This window comes from Trifolium pratense, linkage group LG1, assembly GCF_020283565.1.
Source record: "Trifolium pratense cultivar HEN17-A07 linkage group LG1, ARS_RC_1.1, whole genome shotgun sequence".
Lineage (NCBI taxonomy): Eukaryota > Viridiplantae > Streptophyta > Magnoliopsida > Fabales > Fabaceae > Trifolium > Trifolium pratense.
In genome coordinates this window covers 37,785,022-37,799,992 of record NC_060059.1, presented here as the reverse complement: position 1 = coordinate 37,799,992, position 14,971 = coordinate 37,785,022, and the positions used below count along the sequence as shown (strand labels likewise).

The 14,971-nt window shown below is 29.2% G+C and overlaps 1 long non-coding RNA gene across 2 annotated transcripts; it reads right to left on the bottom strand.

The window, feature by feature from the left end:
- Positions 1–7,912: 7,912 nt before the first annotated feature.
- LOC123914697 lies at positions 7,913–10,184 on the bottom strand. Of its 2 annotated transcripts, none has more exons than XR_006811852.1 (3): positions 9,403–10,184; positions 9,004–9,103; positions 7,913–8,034 (listed from the first exon to the last, which is right to left on the bottom strand). It is a non-coding gene; the product is annotated as an uncharacterized LOC123914697 (long non-coding RNA). The 2 variants fall into 2 exon arrangements; XR_006811853.1 differs by having other exon boundaries at positions 9,527–10,184.
- Between the last annotated feature and the right edge of the window lie 4,787 nt (positions 10,185–14,971).

Here is a 14,971-nt window from a genome sequence, read left to right as displayed (position 1 = left end):
GAATTGTATGAAATTTGTTGTCGTTGAACATATAATAATACAAGTACCAAATATGCAAGAGTTAAGTTTAAATCTGCACACCACATGCTTAACGTGTCTCAGTCATTTACTAGCTGGATCAACCGCAAGTTGGTTGATTGATTTGAGACTTATAAGAATCTGGTCATGAGTTTGATTCTTAGTTGATGAATATGGAAAAAATTCAATTAAGAAGAAATAACTCATTTTATGTGTCCCTTATATTCCCCAACAAAAATTAGTCATCATTAATAGTGGTGAAAACTTCACACCAAAATTAGAGTGACCCAAAAAAAATACAGCTAACAAATTAAGTATTGATGAATCTATATATATATATATATATATATATATATATATATATATATATATATATATATATATAATAACCATTACAGACACTCAACAGTTTATATTAATGTATAAGCTCTTTTTTTTTTTTTTGACTCAAAATAAGGATATTCATTCATTCCAATAATTGATACAGTACATCACATGCAAATACAAATTCAACATAGCTAAAAACAAAAAGGATGAAACTGCAAACAATCTCACAGCATCCATGTTAATAGCATACAACGGCAATTGCAATATGCCTACAAATAATATAATATGATAAAAGTCACCAGAATGTCCATGCTTCCGGATCTGCAACGATGATGCCCAAATCATTGATCGAATCTGCAATTGATTGAAATCTACCTTTCAAAATGAACCAAACGAACACCGCAACAAGACGGACAAACAAACGCCGTAACAATGACGACCACCAACAAAGCGCCGCACTCAGACGACGAAATCACAAAACAAGAAAAACAAAACTAAAAAACTTAATTTATGTGAAATCACTTATTTAAATGGAAAGAAAATAAAAAAAACAACTTAGAGGGGTGATTTTGGGTCAAAAATTGACCCAAAAACCACCCCTCCTTGGTGGATGATGAAGAAGAAAAGCAAAATAGGGTTAGAAGAGAGGGGGAGCGGCGGCTGTATTAATGTATAAGCTCTTATTGTCAATGATTCATACAAAATAAAAAAAATAAAAAATTTAATATATAATACAAGTAGTAGATATTTGGATATCTTAATTATTTATTTTAAGAATTGGTTTTATTCAAATAATTATTTTATGCTATTGCGCGCTTTAATTTTTTAAAAATAAAACTCTTATTATAAAATATTATTTTAAAAAAACTCTACTTTTATCAATTAAGAAATCATATCTTGTGTACTATGTTACATAGGAATGATAATTGACTATTTAATATCATATTGCGAGTTTGTTGTTGTTGAATCTTCTTACAAGAATATGAAAAATGGTAAACTATAAATGAATGAATTTTAAATATGTGAATCTTCTTATAAAATTGGCAACTAGCGTCATCACAAATGTCGTGCCACAAACTTGCCAAAAAAAAAAAAAACTGTCGTGCCACAAACAAACATAAGATTTGTCTAAAATCATAAGTGAGTGATATATGTTTTTCATCATTGTTGTCGAATGGGTCTAAAGCTGGCCCATATCCACTCATGCTAGATGTCGAGGACGGCTCAATAAGGACGTGGCCTCGTTCGTTCACGTCAGCACACACATACGTGCTCCCTCGTACTTCGGACACATGCTCATTTAAGCATACCCACTTCCCCCAATATGTGGAGCAACTCAATCAGGATAAGGACCAAATAACAGTCTCTTCCTCCATCCAATGAGAAATCCTGGCAGTCACTCTTAATGGGCTGCTCTGTACGGCCCATTAAGGGAACTTTTGGCCCAGCGTTGGGGCTCTATAAATACCCTCCTTCACATGAGGGTCGGGTATTCAATTCATTCTAACCCTACCCTTTCACATCATGTTGGAAGACACACCAGTTTCTAGTTGCAGCTATTGCTAGTATGGTCCTTATAGTATCCCATCTGGCCACAAGAGCAAAAACCTCATTGTAATCAATGCCATGTTGCTGAGAGTACCCTTTTGCTACCAATCTTGCTTTATACTTTTCAATTTTTCCCTTCTCATTATATTTTGTCTTGTAAATTCATTTGAGTCCAATTTTCTTTGCTCCCGAAGGTAGGCTTGTCAGTTCCCATGTGTCATTGCTCTCAATTGCTGCAATTTCAGTATCCATAGCCTGTTTCCTTACATCATATTTTGCTGCTTCACTGTATAATGGGATCTTCACTTGGACTAGAGGAAGCTTGACTGTCACTGCTTTCTCTAGTCTCATAGTCACGTGTTTCATAGTCATTTAGGTAGTCAGGTCTCTTGGATACTCTTTTCCCTAATGGATTTTCATCATTGTAGTCTTCTTCATCCGAGTCAGGTACAATTAAATCATCCATATCTTCACTTTAAGAATTGTTAGCATGATCTTCAGCTTCATTCACATTTGCATTATGATTACTTGTTGAGCAAGTCTCTGCATCATCACAATCAATTATCTGCTTGTTCTTGTTGGAATTCTCAGTATATTTATTCTCCCAATTCCATTATTTATATTCATCAAACCTGACATCTTTACTGACAACAATTTTCTTCTTAATTGGGTCATAGAGTTTGTAGGCTTTAGATTCTTCACTTATGCCTAAGTGAATGCAAATTGTGCTCTTGTCATACAGATGGCTTGATTCCACTCAAAGCTTCTTCTGGTGTTACATCTTTTACTGCAAAAGTAGGGCATCTGTTGTGTATGTGCACAGACCAGTTCACTGCCTCAGGCCAGAAAGTCTTTGGAACATTCTTTTCATTGATCATGCATCTGACCATATTCATAATTGTTCTATTCTTCCTCTTAGAGACACCATTTTGATGTGGAGTATATGCTGCAGTGAGTTGTCTTTTTATACCATGAAGGTCACAAAATTCATTGAAAGCAGTACAAGTGTATTCACCTCCTCTATCAATTCTAAAGCATTGAATCACCTATTTTGATTCATTTTCAACCAGTGCTTTGAACTTCTTAAACATGGTTAGAGCCTCGGATTTCTCATTCATGAAGTAGATCCATGTTTTTCTGCTCAAGTCATCAGTGAAAGTGATGAAGTATCTCTTTTTTCCATTTGATTCAGGATTGATTGGTCCACATATATCAGAGTGAACCAACTCCAGTTTCATACTAGCTCTCCATGACCTTTTCATAGGTGCTGATTGTTTCTGTTGTTTGCCTTTCATACAATTTGAGCAATTTCATTTGGTTCTTTCAATTTAGGCAATCCAATAACCATTTCCTTCTGATTTAACACATTCATACATTTGAAACTCAAGTGACCATATCTTTAGTGCCATAGAGTAGCATCATTTGATTTTGAGATTTGCATGTAATGAAGAACTATGACAGGTGCTTTAATCACAAACATTCTATTCAGAGTCATATGAGTGGCCATAATCAAACCCTTCTCTTCATGAAAAACCTTGCAGGTATCATCTTTGAATATAACAGTCAAATTCTTTTGTTGTAATTGTCCAATGCTTATTCAAACTCGTCCTATGTATAGAGTCAATCAAATATTCTGTTTTTTTTACAAGAAATATTGTGTTTTATTTTTATATCTTACTAGTAATAGACCCGTGCTATCGCACGGGTCGTAACGTTACGCCGATATTTTTAGAAGTTATACTTTGTTAATTACAATTGAAAAAATATTTTTTAAAGTTAGATTTATTTAATCAGTTATATGAATCAGCAATATAATTTGTTCTATGTATGATTTATTTAGTATATATAATAGTTATTTTGAGATTGTTATGAATTCCACGAATCAGTAGCATAATTTTTCCCATTTATGATTTATATAGTATATATGATGGTTATTTTGAGATTGTTTTGAGTTCAATGAATCAGTAGCATAATTCGTCTCATGTATAATTTATTTACTATATATAATAGTTATTTTAAATTTTTTATGAGTTATAAGAATTAGTAACATAACAATCTTTGAAGTTACACTTTGTTGATTAAAATTGAAAAAAAATTAATATTTGAATTTAGATTTATTTAATCAGTATTATGAAACAATAGAATAATTTGCCCGAGCAATTTGTTCTCATTAAAAATTTTATTAACAATTTGTTCTCCGGTTTTTTTTTAAGAAGCTAAATTAGCCCACCCAAATTGGCACCAGAGAATTTGTTCTCCAGATTAATTAATTTTATTATCAGCTTTCGCGCGTACAATTGTTAATTAAAAGTTTTGAGCAGCAACTTGTTCTTGGTGTATAATATTTTGTTAAAAAATTTCATCAGCAATAATTGTTCTTCGTATAATTTAATTTTTTTTCCAACCTCTCCGAGTATAAGAGTTAATTAAAAATTTTCATCAACAACAATTTGTTTTTCGTATATAATGGTTAATTTAATTTTTTTATGAACAACGACTTGTTCCCCGTATCATTTAAATTTTTCATGAGTAAAAATTTGTTCCCCGTATATAATAGTTAATTAAAAAATTTGATCAACAATAACTTGTTCCTTGTATATAGTAGTTGATTATTTTTTTCATCAACAACAACTTGGTCCCCGTATATTATAATTAATTCAAGTTTTTCATCAGCAAGTACCTTGTTCCCTGTATATTGTCAGTGGTATAATTTATCTAATGTATAATTTATTTAATATATATTATATTTAATTTGGAATTGTTATCGATTATAAAAATCAATAGCATAATTGTTTTGAGATTGTTTTGAGTTCAATGAATCAGTAGCATAATTCGTCTCATGTATAATTTATTTACTATATATAATAGTTATTTTAAATTTTTTATGAGTTATAAGAATTAGTAACATAACAATCTTTGAAGTTACACTTTGTTGATTAAAATTGAAAAAAAAAAATAATATTTGAATTTAGATTTATTTAATCAGTATTATGAAACAATAGAATAATTTGCCCGAGCAATTTGTTCTCATTAAAAATTTTATTAACAATTTGTTCTCCGGTTTTTTTTTAATAAGCTAAATTAGCCCACCCAAATTGGCACCAGAGAATTTGTTCTCCAGATTAATTAATTTTATTATCAGCTTTCGCGCGTACAATTGTTAATTAAAAGTTTTGAGCAGCAACTTGTTCTTGGTGTATAATATTTTGTTAAAAAATTTCATCAGCAATAATTGTTCTCCGTATAATTTAATTTTTTTTCCAACCTCTCCGAGTATAAGAGTTAATTAAAAATTTTCATCAACAACAATTTGTTTTTCGTATATAATGGTTAATTTAATTTTTTTATGAACAACGACTTGTTCCCCGTATCATTTAAATTTTTCATGTGTAAAAATTTGTTCCCCGTATATAATAGTTAATTAAAAAATTTGATCAACAATAACTTGTTCCTTGTATATAGTAGTTGATTATTTTTTCATCAACAACAACTTGGTCCCCGTATATTATAGTTAATTCAAGTTTTTCATCAGCAAGTACCTTGTTCCCCGTATATTGTCATAGGTATAATTTATCTAATGTATAATTTATTTAATATATATTTATATGATTTATTTAGTATATATGATAATTATTTTGAGATAATTATCTGTATATATGATATTTTGAAATTTTTACAATGTTTATAAAAAACAATAATACAGTATTATAATTTTTCCCATGTGTTACAATATTTTGTCCAAATACTTATTGTATATTGTTTCTGTCTTTGCAATATATTAGAAATAAAAATAATACAATATTCATACTTTAATGGCTAGTCTTAGCACATGCATGAACATATGGACGTGGAGTGTATCCATGAATTTTTCAGCCCCTGCACTGCCCAATGCACGTCCCTTTCATTTTACTATAGTATAAATGATATTTTCTTTGTAGTTTAAATAAAAATTTAATTGAATCATAAAGTGCTACTACATTTAAAACGAAAAATACTCATATATTACCATACACCTTCGTCCCATATAAAATAACCAATTTTTATTATTTTTAACGGACCTATGATATCGCACGAGTTGTAACGTTACACCTATATCCATATAAATTACACTTTATTAATAAAAATAAAAAAAATATGTTGTTCGGAGTTAGATTTATTTAATCAGTATGAGTACTACTACTATGAATCAATAGCATATTTGTCTCATGTATAATTTATTCAGTATATGGCACCGCTTTTTGGTACGAACGGTCAACAAACGAAATACAAGAATGCATGACTTAAAACTCATAATTTGTCTCATGTATACTTTATTTAGTAACATATTTTGTTCCGTATTTAATTTTTTTTTTGAATCAATAGTATATTTAATGTATGATTTATTTACTTAAAAATACTAAAATAGAGTTTACCTATTAATTTTTTTTTTACAGCACCTACTAATTAGATTTAAGTCCCATTGTTTGGTGAGAACTGAGAAGAGACCCATACTGCAACCAAACCTAAAACTTATTATCCAATATTTATTATTCTTATTAGGATTTAATTGATATGCACCGACGGTGTAAAATAATTTTACACTGTCAACCAATATCAATCATGTTTTCCGCCATATCACCCCACTTGATCCCACTTTCTTGACATGACATGACAAAATGATGGTTATTTATTGGACGATCGTATAAAACTATTTTACATCGTCAGTGCATATCAATTAAACTCTTCTTATTATATTATCTCAATCTCAAACCTTAAATTTTCACTTCCTCTTTCACTCAATTCAACTGCATGTCTTACCTTTCTTTCTTCTTTTAATCAACATGACCTTTTATTTAAGAAAAAACATTAGAGTATGTAAGATAAAATAAAGAACAATCTTTGATTCTTTTTTTTTTATTCTTTTGTTGCTCTCTCTCCCACGTGAATCTTGTACTTTATCATCTACATCACATTAAGTTTTTTTTTTTTTTTAATTATTTATTACTACCAAAGTACAGTACTACTACTGTATATTACCTTTTTGAGAGAAGTGAAGATTTTTCTTCTCACTTATTCGGATAGAGGTTCAGTGCAGTCAAGAATATACTGACTGCAGTGCAGTCAGTCACTTGTACACCGTCTGATCAAGATCAGACAGTCTAAATTTTAAGATCAAATTTTATAATTAAAATCTGCTTTTAAAATCTGAGCCGTCTGATCTTGATCAGACGGTCTAGATTGGATGACTGCATGCAGTCAACTGCACACAATCCAAATCCCACTTATCCGGACATCTACATCACATTTAGGGTCTGTTTGTTTCAGATTTTTCATAAAAAAATCTATTTTTTTAATCTTGTGTTTGTTTCAGATTTTTTCAAAAATTATTTTAATAAAAAAATTATTTTTTTCATCAAAATGAGAATCTATTTTTAATAGCTTTTATCAAAATCCATTTTTTTTATCGTTCATCATCCTTCATCATCTTAAAAAAAAAAAATTTAATGATTATAAACAAACGACAATAATTTTAATTTTTTTTTTAAAATCTAAAAAAATAAATGATTTTTTAAAATCATTTTTTTTAAAATATCAAAGAAACAGACCTTAGTCCACTTAACCATTCACCACTATTCTTAATTCCCATTTTTTTTCCTTTTCTAGTTGAGTAAAAGAATGAATACATTCTCTCTCTCGGTTGTCATTTGACAGACCCAAAGAGTATTTTTTTTTTTTTATATTTTTAACTATGAACCTTAATTCATTTCCTACTTTCTTTCTCTTTCTTCACCAAGAACATTTGAGAAGCTCTCTTACTTCTAACACACCAAACGGCTGTCACCACCACCACCACCACCACAACAACTCAGTCTATTTCCGACCTTGTTTAGCTCTTCAATCATCACTGTCTTCATCTTCTCCTTCGTATCTAATTTTTCTGTCAACTTTATTCTTAGATCCAAAACATTTTTAGATTTTCCAACCGACACCTTTTTGGCATCTTTGTGAATTTCACACCGGAGCTCCACCACAAAAGCTTCACTCCGGTCAACTTTGAACTCATTAATGGAGTTTAATACCAGATGCATGACATTCATCATGTAAGCTTCTTATTGGATTTTTTTTTCCCAATATGGGGTTGTGGCTTCATCTTCTTCTATCCTGTCATACATGCATCAACAATATTAGAGAAAAAAAATATCAGATCTAGTATTTTAGTAGTTTATACATATGTTTGTAAATCAATATTGGTGTTTGATCTGGTTATATTTTTTATAATTTTATATCATATTAGATGTTTTATTTTATTTTTTCATTTTTAAGAATTTATAAAAAAAAATCTTTGTTATTGACTTGTGGTTGTATTTTATTTTTTTCGTTTTAGATTTTAGATCTACAAATTTTTTTGAAATAAATATATTTTCTTTGTTATTGACTTGTTTCTTTTTGGATCTGCTTATATTCTTATTCCTCTTATTTAATGTTAATTGCTCTTTTTTATTTAAATTTGTTTACTTTTACTCTTTCTTTAAATCCATTTTGAGATATTTAGAATAATTATTTTATCTATTATTATTCTTCTTTTGCATTTTCCTTAGTAAAGAAAATTAACATTTTTATGAATTTTTGCATCAATATTGTTTACTTGTAATATGAATAATTTTAGAATATGTTTGGTTGTTTCAAAATCTATGATTAACTGTAATTTTCATTTAAACAGAAATAATAATATTTCTTATTTTGTACCACAACCTGCTCCTATACTGTGTTGCACCTCTGCTGTGCAGTACTACTAATCACATGTCATCAAAGATGTTATATTGAGTTACAGCTCTATGCTCATCGAGACTCAAAAAATAAAAAAGTTCATTGCATCTCATATACCAATGTAACACATATCTCACTTTCTCTCTCCGTTTATGTATTTACTCGGTATATGATTCTTTCTTTTTATTTTGTAGATCTAATTATTTTTTACTCATTTTTTTTCTATGTATGTAGTATTTAATTTAATTTTGATCTGAAAATAAAAAATAAAATTAAATAAAATTATGTTATAGAAAATAGTACAATAAAATAACATGAATGTTGTATGGTATGACTACTGTATAATCACTAAAAAAATGTTACCAGATTTAACTTCTTCCAATTTCTCGGTATGTGTTTTGTTTTCCTGTTTTATTTCTTGAAAGTGTTTTGTTTCCGGTGTTTTTCTTTCTTGGTATGCATTCTGAAAAGAAACACTGAAAAGAAACACGTAAATTGTTAGTACATCTCCCATTTTGCCATATCTCACAACATAGAAAAAGAAATGAACGATATCGCGCTATGACATCTCTTTGTTGTTTTAACTTCACTCTTATACTCTTGTTCTTTTTTTTTTATGTTCCATAAATCAAAATAATCAAACTGTTCTATGTTTTATCTTCTAATAATTTCCTGTTTTAGATTTGTTATAAATTAGTAGATAAGAGTACTGTCACAAAAAATAGTGATATATAGTAATCAAACTCAAAATTATTACCTTACCTATGTCTTTCTTTGCAATTGTTGGAAAGATAAGGGATGAAATAATAAAAATGAAGAAAAAAGTGTGATATATTATCATCGGAGAAATTGTATTAAAACTAAATATGAGAGTTATTCTTCATACCTTGATCTTGATGTAACTTTGCTGAGTTGAAGTTCAAGAAAAAAAAATTATTTAGTAAACATGTTATGAAAGAAAAAAAAGACAAGAAAAATGAGTATAGAAAAATGGGTTTGATCATCATACCCGCGTTGTTGTTGTTGTTGTTGTTGTTGTTCCATAGCGTTGAATATCTTCATTTTTCTGCAAAACACAAAAATCAAGTTAGTAGAGAAGTGTAGTTAAAGATGAGGAGAGAAAGAAGAGATAAGAGAGAAGTTTTAAAAATGAGAATGAGCATATAATGAGATGTAAATTATAAAGAGTGGGAAAACTTTGTAAATTTGAATTTGAATTTGAATGAAAAGGTGTAAGAGTGGGAAATGTCTTTTACTTTGTCAGTTTTGTTTTTTCCTATAAAAAAGTTATGATGTGATGTAAAGTCACAACTTGAAATTCAATTGGCATAGTTCAGTTCCAACCATGGCTTGCAATCAAGTTTCTTTTTGTCTCACAAAGTGGGAATATGGCTCAGTTAGTGAGCCATATGGCTCGGTTACTTTTTATTTTGGTTCAGTTAGTAATTTTTTGGACTGCAAATACCCCTAATTTGAACAGGTGGCAGCTTCTTAGGCAAGGGTAAAACTGATTTTTCCATAGTAATGAAATTTCTTATATTGTAATAGATAAAAAATATCTATATGTTTTTGGCACATATATAAAAAAATCTATATATAGATACTATTACTAACAAGTAAGTACCTTGTATTTTTTTGTTTTTAATAAATTTTGAATTATGCTAACAAATGTCCTTAATACACTGTATTAGTTTTTTTTTTTGACAAAAATACACTGTATTAGTTAAAGAATCTAAAAGTGGTAATTTTATATTAAAAACAACAACTTTTAAACTTCTAAAAAATTGAATTCATTACTTTTCATTACAAAAAATTTATATGAAGAATACTAGAATGCTAATTCGCGTTAAAATTTGTGCATTCCACTTTTTTAAAATTAAAATATTATTTTTTTAAATACAATTCTTTTGTTTTTAATTTTTTTAACATATATCCTAAAAACACTTTGTTAATATGATCATTTTATATTTACTTATTTAATGAATTGTCTAAGAAGATTCTTTAGCATTTTCCATATTTATCGATCACAAAACTCATTAACAAATGCAGCTAGCTCCACTTGAAACTTGAAGTACGGCATACCCTGCCACTAGCATATCACAAAATTCAACGATAAAAAAAAAAATTGAACATTTGTCATTGATAGAGATCTTTGCAACTGAATAAATTAGATTTGTTTCCTGTGTTAAGCATTCACCATTTCAAATTGATTATCATTTATTCTTTGAACATACTATAGTAGATTTTATTTGCTGTAAGATAAGCTTTAATAATAATGAAAAAAATTCTTCATAATCATTTGTATCGAAATAATTATACGGGGTCCAGGCCCATCACTAATTGTTCCCTAGCTAATTTGGGTAAATTATAATCATTTCAAATGAGTTTCTTTCTTTTACTTTTGATTGCTTTTTCCTAATTAGGTATTCTGTGGAACATAATCGAAGAAACTTGATAAGTTGGGCTGTGTTAGATTTTGTAATATTTTAAATCTCTTTTGATAAGCTTAACATTCATAAGCTTAACTTTGATTTATATTTTTATAAACAAAATATTGGAACAACTAAGTAATGAAAAGAAATAACAAAAATGCAAACAATAAACATAAAAAGTTCGTGACCGAGTTTTTTAACTGGTGGATACGTCTTCAAATATAGAAATTGCTACGGTTCATTTATATTAGATTGAGTCGATAAATTAGAATTTCAATATTACAAACAATATTTATAATAATAATTTAGTTTAGATAACAACAACAATATCATCTAACCCTACTCTCTTGGACCGTTCTAAGCCCCCTTAAATAGACATATAAAACAAATTAAGATTTGCTTGGACCTAGTATAGGCTAGGCCATAGATTCGTCTCAAACTTAAGTTATTTTCACCCCCCCTATTCACAAACAAAAATGATTATGTTTACAATTAAAAATATGCTAACTAGTGCTTATTTTTTCCTTCGGTATTTTTTATAAAAAATATTTGACTTTTTAGGTTAATTGAATAATTAATGTATTTAGTCTATATTATGAATTAAATACATTAAATATTCAACGAACCTAAAAAAAGAATTGTTTCTTGTAAAAAGGATTTGATGTAAAGTTTACATAAATATATGATAAGAATTGTTAAGAAACTAAATAATATGGTAAAGTTTATCTTGAAACTTGTGTAGTCGATCTTTCATAAATATAAATTTATTTTTTAACTAATGTGTCCAGAATACTAAATGATTATTTTGAATGATGGACAATAGTAGTAGTTGATCACAGTGATCAATAGTATATGAGTCTAAAAAAAATATACAACTAGTATAACATCAAAACATAATATCCATCCAAAATCCATTATGCATGAAAAATATAATATCCACACCAAATATCCATCCATGAAAGAAATAAATTAAAAAAAAAATCATCAAATGAAAAGAGTATTTATTTCTTACAAGATAAAATTAACACTAGAGTTTATAGCACTTAAATATGGATATTTAAATAATTTTATAACGGATACACACATATCCATTGGCATTGGTAATACATATATCCTACTGTCAAAAAAAAAAAGTAATACATATATCCATTAAATAAGATAATTGAACTATATCCGTTTATTTTATTCACCTCAACAAAAATGTCCAACCAAACACCTCAACAAAAAATAATCACCGTATATAGTGTTGTTGAAAACTTCATAACTAAGACAAGAAAAGAACCCAATTATAAGGTCAACACAACTTAATGAATTAAGTTACACTTATTATTGAGTAAACTCTCTCTATGTTTCTCGATCATACACAACCGTTAAGAGAAGCACACTACTTTTGCAATTAACTCACATGATCAACATTATCATTGCTACATTCATCCCAATTCTACACTTTCTTGATACATCAACGTCTAATCAAACAAGCACAAAATATTGTCTGTTTAATTTCCACAGCTACCATGAGACATTGACCCCCATTTGTCCCAAACTAGCCCACGCCTGGCCTCCACTAACCACCATTAATTATTGCTCATACACATTATAGCAATTAAATTTGTCATTGCAGATCACCTCCATTAATTTGTACTTCTTTTATTATTATTTGGGTTATCATGTTGTAGTATATTTTATTGTTTTTTCTTATAAGCATATAGTTGATTCAGTGGTGATTGACATTGCACTTGGTAGAAAGAACCACGGTTTAATCCCCACAATTACGAGCGGAAAAAGATCGAAACCACTTAATGTCAAAACTGATCCCGAACTAGATTAGAAGTTCAGTAGACCGGATACTGGCGGTGAAAAAAAAAATAGGTGTGTGGTATACAAGAATCTTATAATGTTTTTTTTTTTTGACGAAAGAATCTTATAATGTTAAATAATGAATTTATTAACCAAAAATTGTGATGCCAATATGTCATGATGAGACCCAAACATTTTGTTTTTGTTAAGTAGCCTATTGGCTAGACTTACACATTTAAATGTGGAAAAATGTGGGGACCGGAGTTCAAACCCCGACCACTCCAATAATATTCCTGATAGTTACCAGTTGAGTTACATTTATAAGACCGCAAACATTGTTTTTTAATAGACAAAATAATGTTTTGAAATAAAAAAGATAGACAAAATAACGGTCATTAAAAACTTCTATACAAACAATATCTCATTGGATCATAAACACAGTTAACCTTCATGGTATCCTATAAACTAACTCAACTCATGCCTTCAATATGATTCACAATCGGTTTACTTATATCCTTCATCTACAATCTCTTCTTGATGAAGTCCTCTCTTACATCCACCTCCCATGATGGACTATTCAGGTTACTCATATTCATCGTGAAGCAAATTCTTATGTTGATGCCCTAGCTCTTAGAGAACATGATGTTGGTTTCTCCCTTGTAATGATAGATGATATCCCTGATAGTATTAGTTCTCTTTTGATAAGGACTTAAAGGGAGTCTGTTTTCCTATAGTCGTGCCTTAGTTGTTTTTCTTTTACTTTCCTTTTAATATATATAAAAAAATAAGAGAAAAGTTACATTTAATAACAAATCAAATAACAAATAAATGCTGTGTCAAAAAATTAACACATAAATACTTATACTAATATTAACCCCATTTCTTTCAATACTTATATACGTTGCTTTCATTCTAATAATTTAGAATATATATTGTTAAACCGTTTATAATGAAGCTCTCTATTCATAAAAACTGTAGTTTGTCTTTCAATCCTTGTCATTTGGGAAGGCACCAATATGAATGATTCCTTCTTCCTATCAATTATTTCGTGCTTTCAACTTCGAATATTTTCTTTGTGCGTGGGAACTTTGACATATTCATGCGTCTTTATCTTATTTCATTTTCTTGAATAATTGTAAAACTTGAGAAGTAATTAAATAAAAGCAAACAATTAAAATTTTGAAGGTTTAAATTATGCAATTTTAAAATTTGAGGGATTGAAACTGGTTTTAAATTTACCTAACACTATCATCTTGCTCTCAAATATATATGACCCTCTTGTTTTTTCTTTTTGTTTACTTTTCTCTTTTGATAACAACCTTTTAAAATTTTCTACTGCAATAATTATATTTTTGTCATGATACCAATATTATTGAAATTTTGACAAATGTCTTACATGTTGTATGAGACAGTTGTATTTTTTGTATAATGTCTAAGATAACGTCTAGAACAATTGTGTTGCGGGAATATAAATAGGAATGCAATAAAGAATACGAGTAATTGTTAATCCAGTTCGGTGAAACCACACCTACTCTGGAGATACCAATCCATGAAAGGAAATCCACCACTTCGAATTAGCACTTAGTCCCTATGTTGTTCCCAACGCCTCTTTCTAATTCTAGCTTCCTTCTACCCAATGGCTTACTCCCCTAAATATTTTTCCCACACACTTTTCTCAATCACTGGCCCAAGTGATTATAACCTTTTTTATCACGATGATATGTTGAAAGACCATTCAACACGACCTAAATTAATCTAAACCTTAGCACCTATGTTCTAGAGAAGGCAAAACTTATGCAACTGCACAAGTGTTGACTCACAACTACTCTATACTAGAGATTTTTCAAATATTACTCGTACTTGAAAACGTTGGCTCGAGTCTTCTTATATAGAGATGCAGCTCGTATTGATTTGCTTGAGTTTGAGTCGCATCTTGAGTCTTCAGCCTGCACAAGATGTCTTACTCACGCTGAGACAACTTGTCCAACATATTGCACACATCTGTCCTTCACATGTTGTTAGTTCTGGGGCAAGATGTCTTACTCAAGCTGAAACATCTTGTCCAACATGTTGCACCGGCACATATGTCCTTGACATGTTGT